We start from the raw sequence: 8,106 nt of genomic DNA on the forward strand, positions 1-8,106 counted from the left end.
TGCAGGTTTCCTGCTTCCCCTCTGAAGGGGTTCCTAAAGTGCCCCATGGAGAGGGTGCATCCAGCTGCATTTCCCTTCTGCCGTCACTTGTTGATCAGGGGCACTTGGGGCATGGGGAAGGGATGATTTTTCCAGAACTGCCCAGGTGTCCTGGCAGGCTCAGGAAGCTGGACGCAGCACTGATGGAGACCTCAGGGGCCACAACAGCTCTCCCCTGCCCAGCTCTAACATCACCCTCATGCCCAGCTTGTAGACTGGTAGCACTGCCATTGCATGTGTCCCACTGCCTGGCCCTGTCTCTCACTCTCCTCGCAGCCTCGTCTCGCGCCTGGATTTTGCTGAACCAGGAAAATCAATAGTGGCTGTCTGCTGATGGACAGAACAAGGGGGATGAAATGGAGGAGGAGCAGGGGTTGAGGCGAGGGTGAAAACAGAGGAGCACAGCAGCCCAGGGCAGAGGGACTCACTGGGCTCCGAGAGAGATACAGCAGCAGGCACGTGGCAGGCGAAGGCTTGAACAGGGGAGACCTATTGGGATTTGTCTCCCATCTCCAGAGGGTCTGGAGGATTCACCCTCTTGATGCTGCCCCCTCCTCCTCACACTCCCTGGCAGAGACCAGGCTGCCTTAGACACACGGGAACCGACAGACTCTGCTTTAATGCGAATCACTTATTGACCCTGCAGAGCCAAGGGCGGAGGAAGATTGAAAGGAGGAAGTGTAGGGAAAGAGCTCCAATTAGCAGCATCAAAGCTATATATTATCCTCTGGAACGAGTGCCTGGGCCAGCAGGCAGCAAGCCAGCATGGTGGCTGCTGCTCCTCCTGGTACCAGGGGTGACCTGGCCTTGCACAGAACCCAGGGACCCTCAGATCATCCCCACTCAGTCCCCAGGAAAGACACCCATGCCCACCACCCTTCTGCATCCTCCTTCACAGCAAGAGGCTGCTGTGGCTCAGGTAGGCCACCTTGCCAAACACACAGGGCCTTGAGGAGGGAGCCAGAGCTGGGGAAACTCCTGCCTAGTGGCTACTGGGATCATGGAAAAGGCAAGTGACATCATGCTGAAGGACAAGCAGAGAATCCCTGCCTTTCCAGCCCCTCATATTCCCCTTGCTGGATCCAGGTTCTAATGGTGGTGTTCCTGTTTGGGCAATGCCCCCGTCCCCAGTTTCCTGGGCACTGAGAGCTCCTAGGGTACTGGAAGAGATAAGGAAAACAAGTGAAATTTGCTGGGAGCCCAGGGAAAATCTCAGTGGCAGAGGAGTAAGAGCCCCAAGAGTGGTCAGGATGTGGGGCCCAGTGCAGGAGTTTTGGGAACTACCTGCTTTGCCTTTGCTAGGAGGGAGAAGTGCAGGTCCCACCTCTCTTGCACAAAGACATCAGCAGGATTGGGTGGTGACAGGGGACACCCACATTTCCTACCACTCTCTCCCAAGGACGGGACACCAAAGCACCTGGGTATCTTCAGGGCCCCTCTACTGCTGCAGAGAAAAGATCCTTGGAAGCAAATTTTGTATCCCTACCACAGAAACCCCCAGGTTGCATTCTTGCCCCAGCATTTTCCACCTTGCTTGTCACTGCAGTGACAGGTAGTACCTCCAGTGTTTTCCCTCCAAGGGTCCCAAATGAGCTTCACAGAGAATTATCTCCCCAGCTCTACCAAACGTGTCCCCACTGCCAGAGAGACTGGGTTGCGAGGCAGGGACTCACCTCACCCAGAGCCAGTCCAATGTCCCTGGCCAGATGCTTTTCCTAAGGGAGCTTCAGGGCAGGTGCTTCATGAGCTGAACGTGCCTGTATTGCACTTTTCCCTTTTCTTGGAACCGAGTCTCTGCCCTTGACAGGGTGCAGGGAGTGAGGGGAACACAAAGCCAGGCAGCTCTGCCAAGCGAGCTACCCCCCCACCCATCACTCAGCTGTGGCACATATTCAATACCCCATAAATACTTGCCTATTATAAGCTGTGTCGAACGTATATTCCAGCTCAGAGGAAAGGGAGACTTCATAACCTAATGGCTTGTATCGAGAGCTGTGGGATGAGTTCCTGACAGATTGCTCAGACCCGTGAGCAGCCCCTCCTCCTCTGTCTGGAGTTTATAATGATCCTGGCACGTTTGAATCCAGGACATCACCTGAGCAGCCCGAGCGGGACCTGCTGGCCATGCAGCCTGGACGGAGGCTGAGTCAGACAAAGAGCACCTCCTTCAGCTCATCCGGTACTGCAGGGCCCTGCAAGGGCAGCTGGCTGCCAGCGCAAACCACAGGCTGCGCTGCTCCCTGCTCCCACTGCCCTCGCTCAGGAGGGCTGAGGAGGAGGAGGAAGAGGAGGAAGGTCTGTTAGAAGGGCACACCTCTGACCCTGTCCACCTCAACACTTGCATTAATTTGCATCCCTGCTAGGGAGATTTTCCCCAGAGGGAAATTCTTGCTATAAAGAGAGCTACAGTCACAGCTGGCTCCTCTACTGCCTTTCAGATATGATGGGTTCACCAAAAAATTAGATCCCATCTTGCCACATTGGCACTGAGGTGGAAAAGGGTCTCTTAACCACCACACTGCTGGCGCACAGGGCTCCTGCATACCCCCAGCCAGGATCCTTCATGGGGCCTCCTCCTCCTTGGTCCCATAAGCCAGGGGCAACTTGGCCAGTCTGACCTATGGGTCAGGTACTCTGGCCTAACAGGTCCCAGAGAGGGAATACACTGGGAAAGCCTTGGGAGAGAGCCCCACCTTCTCGCTCACCCATTGCTCACAAGGCCAGGTGTGTCCCTGCGCCATGCACCCAGACACACCAGATATGTCCCTGTGTCACCCAGCCTGTCTTACCAACACATCCTCAGGTCACATGCCCTGACATGCAAAGTCTCACAGCTTCAAGAAGACATAAGTGAAGGATGAGGGATCTGGGGCTGGGGGGGTCTCCCGGATTATAGGGACATGCTCTCCTTGCAGACATCAGCTCATCTTCCTCTGAGAAAGGTCCAGTGAGCCAGACACAGCCGATAGCTTGGGGGATCCCTGCACTTTCTGCCTAGTCACCAACCCAGCTCAGGCCCTGGTGGCTCCTGCAAGCCAAGAAGAGTCCTGCTAGTGAAGCCCTGCACTAACCACTGGGCTCCCTAGCCACTGAGAAAGGCCTGAAGGCCTCTGTTATAATACCGCTTCTGCCAGGATGACATTTCCACCACCTTCCTATGCTTCCACTCACTTCCCAGGTATGGGGGAGACGCTGGTGACAAACAACCCAGCAGCCAGATGCTGTCTGAGGGGGGAGCAGAGGAGTCAAGGCAGCTGGCAGCATGCAGCCCCCAGGCCAAGCCTATCACAGAGAAATGGTGATGTAAGGCCAGAGGAAGCAGGGTCCTGGCCTTTCCCAGGCTCTGCCGTGCTCCACGCTCCGGTTCCCTGCCAGTTTATCAGCCACTGGAGTGAGACCAAGGGAACATCGGCCAGTATAGAACAAATAAACATCCGAGTTTGGGCTTCCTTCCTTCCTTCAAATAACCCCCCAAAGGGGGGAGGGGAATTAAATTAAATTAAAAAAAAAAATGAAACAAGGAAAATAAATAAGCATTTGTGTTTCCATGGGGATGCAATGCATTCTTGGGAGTGGGAGTTTGGCCTCAGGGAGAAGTAACTCCAGAGTAGCAAAGACCCATTCTGGGAGAAAAGCCCTGAGAGCCTCCAGTCAGTGCTGCAGACAGACCACCTCTGAGCCTAGTCCACAACCCCCCAGAGGGACTGGGTGTCTTTCCCTTGACTTCAGTAGCCCTTGGATCAAGTGCTGTGCAGGCAGCTGCACGTTGCTTGCAGTCAGGAACACTGCTACATCAGGAGTTTTGCTTTGGTTTTTAGCCTGCTTTCTTAACAAGGCTGTGTGCTCTGTGTTTGCCTGGTGGGCTCTGTTCCCCAATCACTCTGAAATCCACTGACCAATATCACTTGCATGAGACAGACATTTAAAGGTGAGTTTAATCCTAATAAGGCCCATGAAGAGAGAGTTCAGAAGAGCAAGGGTGGCTCAACACCTTATTAGATACCAGCAAATCCATCTGGACTCAACTTCTAAACACACAGCCATATTTCACTGGTTCTACTGTTCATAGCCTATTTAGAGGGGAAATCTAAGTGCGTAGAGGTTGTTTTGCTTTTTCGGCTGCTTTGTTACAACAGCCTTGCAGTAGGGGTAGGTTAGGGCCAGCCAACAACAGGAGCTCCAGTCCATGGACCCTTCTCTCTTTGACCTTTCTAAAGGGTTTTCTTGATGTTCCTCCAATCTTGCTGTGCTGTGCTGTGCCATTCATGATGGGTTGTGTTGAGTTGGGCTAGGTTGCATCATTCAGGTTGGGTTGTGTCATTCATTTTGTGTTGTGTTGGCTTGGGATGGGTTCCATCACTCATTCAGGTTGAGTTGTGTCAGGTTGTGTCATTCATATTGTGTTGGGTTGAATTGGGCTGGGGTGCATCATTCAGGCTGGGTTGAGTTGGGCTGGATTGTGACATTCAGGTTGGACTGGTTGTCCACCAAAACAGTTCCTATACTCACACTGAACTTCTTCAGAATTTCGGTTCTGCAAAACACTTCCAGGAATATTTCCTATCTGCTTTGCCATTCTTTGTTCTTGCTGCTCTTGTGGAAACTGCGGCGTTTCCTATATACAATGAATTCCCTGTTCCGACCTGCGGAAATATCCACAAATTTTGCTAGCGCAGAAGCCACATGCAGAGAGAAACCTACCATTTCCCCAACATCCTCCAGGAAATCTGGTATTCCAGGAATGCCTCAGGCCCCGCTGTAACCAACGTACAGCACTTCCAGCCTGCTAGTAACGTCAGGCTCGGGTAAAGAGCTCCATCACTGCCAAGAAAGTCAGTGCTGAGGTAAGAGCAAGGATGCCCCACGTCCTGCACATCACAGAAAGTGCCGTGCCATTTGCCATCAGGACTGGCAATGCAACCTCCAAGAAATCCAGTGACCAGGGAAGAAATACTGATTTCTTGCATGCCAAGTTATCAGAGGGGGGTTGAGCCAAAAGGAGGATACATCTGTAGGATATGGAGTCACTTTCCTACCCTCATGATGATGTGCTTCTGATCTCAGAAATCAGTAGTGCTGGAGCTGCAGGCAGGGACTGCCAGGGCCTTTCCCAGGCAGAGGGCTAATTCTGTATCCTTGAGGCCGGATGTGATATCTCGTCACCAGCACCCGACAGAGAAGGAAAGGGTATTGTGTGGGCTGTTGCTTTTTTTAAAACTGTTTGTGACCCAAGGACCAGAATGTGAACGAGAGCCATTGCTGGAGGAAGGAGGGGAGGGGGAACAGAAAATTCCCAGGTCCCGACTCTTGCTGGGAAATCCCCAGAAAGCTCCCAGGCATTTGCTTTCCCAGAACAGAAGATCCTACACCCCAGGCCACACAGCAGGTGCGTATCCGGAGCACCAGGCACCCAAGGGAGACGGCAGCCAGCCAACACACCTCCGATGGGGGCCGCGACCCCCTTGCAGCTGCAGCGCAGCCTGTCCCTGCCCCGCAAGCCCGCACAATGGACACAAATACGTGAGGGACTGCAGTGGATACGTACCAGCTGCCTCCAGTGCACAGATGCAGAGCAGGGAAAAGCCCATGCACCATGTTGTGGACGTGCAACACAGGCTTAGCTCTGCTGGGCACAGGGATACAAGGGGGACCACAACCTCAGAGACCACGCTCCACTCCCTGAGAGGTGGCTGGCCTGAGAAATAATCCTACAAGCCATGAACCGTGGGACATCCTGATGCTGCTGCACTGCCCATCCCAAATGTAGCCAACAAAGACACCATGAGAGAGGTACCTTCCCTCCCTAGAGCCCCCAATCTCTCTGAGACACCTGGACGATAACTCTACAGCTGATTCATTATTTACTTGTACTTCCTTGCATCCATCATTCATGTCAGGAACATGCCTGGATACTGCAGACTCCTGGGCAAGTCCCTGTTCAGCTCAGTGGCTGTGTCAGAGCTGCTGAGAGCGCCAAGGCAAGGTGGGAGAGAGGCCAGGGCTTCCTGCCAGGACCATGGCATGTGGAAGAAGGAGCAGGTGTTTGGGACAGATGACAGGCAGTGCCCAAATGCGAGGAACACAGAGCTGGTCATCGTCCGCAGACAGTGCAGTCACTGCCTCCTCCAGGGAATCAGCATCCGAACACACACGTGCTCTGGCATCCCAAGAAAGGCCTGCAACAAATTCTCATGGAGGCCGAGATGCCTCTGCCATGAGCTCACCGAGTGACTAACTTGTTTATCTCCTCTGGGAGCTGCACCAAGTTTTTGGGAAGCAGCAGATCTCTGTCAGCTCCTCTGCCGGTTCCAGGCACCTCCCCCCATCCCCTTCCTGAAAGACACTCTTGAAAAATAGAAAGCTAAAACGACACACCGCTGTATCCCCTCTGCAAAGCCAATCATGGCAAACTGCTGCCTCTCTTTACTGCATCCTGTCAGATTAGCATTCCAAATAGCTCCACTGCTCTGCAACGGCAGGAAAGAGGGAAGGATTCAAAGGCCTGAATTTCAGAAATTCACACATGGGAATTATAGTGCATGCATGCACAATGCACATACTGTGCTGGGAAAATGGGGGCAAACGTAAACAAGTGTTTACCCTTGGCCGGGAAAGCTAACAAACACCTGGTTTGTCTACACAGGCAGGTAGGTAGGGCAGGTAGGCGAGAGGCACAACTGAGGTCTCACCACATTTCGTCTCCAGCACATGAGACAGGGTTGCTGTCTTCCACTGTCTGGGGATATGGCTAATATCCTAGAATGACTGTGGGCAGATATGCAGCACTTCTGAGGTCACGGTGCTCAGCATTGCCATGGACATGGCACGTTTCTGTCTCTGACACGTCATGTCGGATGTGGCCTGGTGATTGCAGGGCCATCAGTCAGTCCGCTTTGAGGAGGTTCTGCCATCCCCACTGGACATTAGTGCTGCCAAGGCAGTTAGTCCCAAGCTGACGGAGTGACTGTTCCTCACATGTTTGGGGAGAACCTGAGACCACCCGCAGTGAGGAAGGGGTGGGTTGCTGCTCAACACTACTCACCCTCTACAGGAACACAGAGGAGACATGGACAACTCCTGACTGGAAGGCGGTGGAGGGGGGAGATACAGGGGAGGGACTATCCACCACCTTACAGAGCATCGTGTTAAAGCACGTGACTGGTGGGTTAAAACTGTTCTCACGGGAAACTACACCTCCTAGCGCTCCAGTGCCGCCATCCAGCCTTTACCCGCCACAGGAGAAGATAAGCAGGGCCCCATCTCCCCCACGCGCGCGACCCGCCTCACGGGCCATCAGCGCCACCCACGCGCCCCAGCTTTCAGGTCCTGCGCACCAGAGCCGTCGAAACACCCAAAGGCAAGCGGGTGCCACCCTCCTGCCCTGCTCTGAAGACGCTTCGTGCTGGAAAAACACGAAGTACCTGGGACCAGAACTGCTGCTCACCAGGGGCCCCCCAGCGTCCCACGGCGGCAGCCGTCGCCGACGCTCATCGCGTTAAGCCCTAAAAGACTGTGCGCGCCGCCGGGCCGCCCCCGCGGCAGCCACCGGCGGCACTGGCAGGCCAGGCCCGGCCGCCGGCTCAGGGCGCAGCCGGGCCGGGGCCGGGGCTGAGGCTCAGCTCAGCTCGGCTCGGCTCGGCTCGGCTTGACCCGGCCCGCCCGGGGCCGCGCGAGCCACTGCGCCCCCCGCCGCCGTGACACAGGGCCGCAGTGCGCAGGCGTCACCCCCCCCCAAGACCCTCTGTGCTACAGCGCTTCTCTCTATGGTTAGGAGGCCAACCTTTCCCTCCACGAGCCCGCTCGGTGGGGGCTCTCTATGGTGAAAACGAAAGAGCCTCTTTCCGCTCCCATCCGCGGCACTCTTTGCAAGTTCCACCTACTCTATGGTAGGAGCCTCTCTCTATAGACCGTTACTTCCTCTCTATGGACTTTTCTTTTGGCCGCTCTTGCCCTCTCCATGCTTTCAGGTGCCCGGCCCGGCTAAGCCCCACTCTATGGTGTGCGGCGCTCTGCCCGGCACTACCCCTCTATGGTGTGCGGCGCTCTGTACGACAGCCTCCCAGTTCT

Source organism: Apteryx mantelli, chromosome 13 (assembly GCF_036417845.1).
Source record: "Apteryx mantelli isolate bAptMan1 chromosome 13, bAptMan1.hap1, whole genome shotgun sequence".
NCBI lineage: Eukaryota > Metazoa > Chordata > Aves > Apterygiformes > Apterygidae > Apteryx > Apteryx mantelli.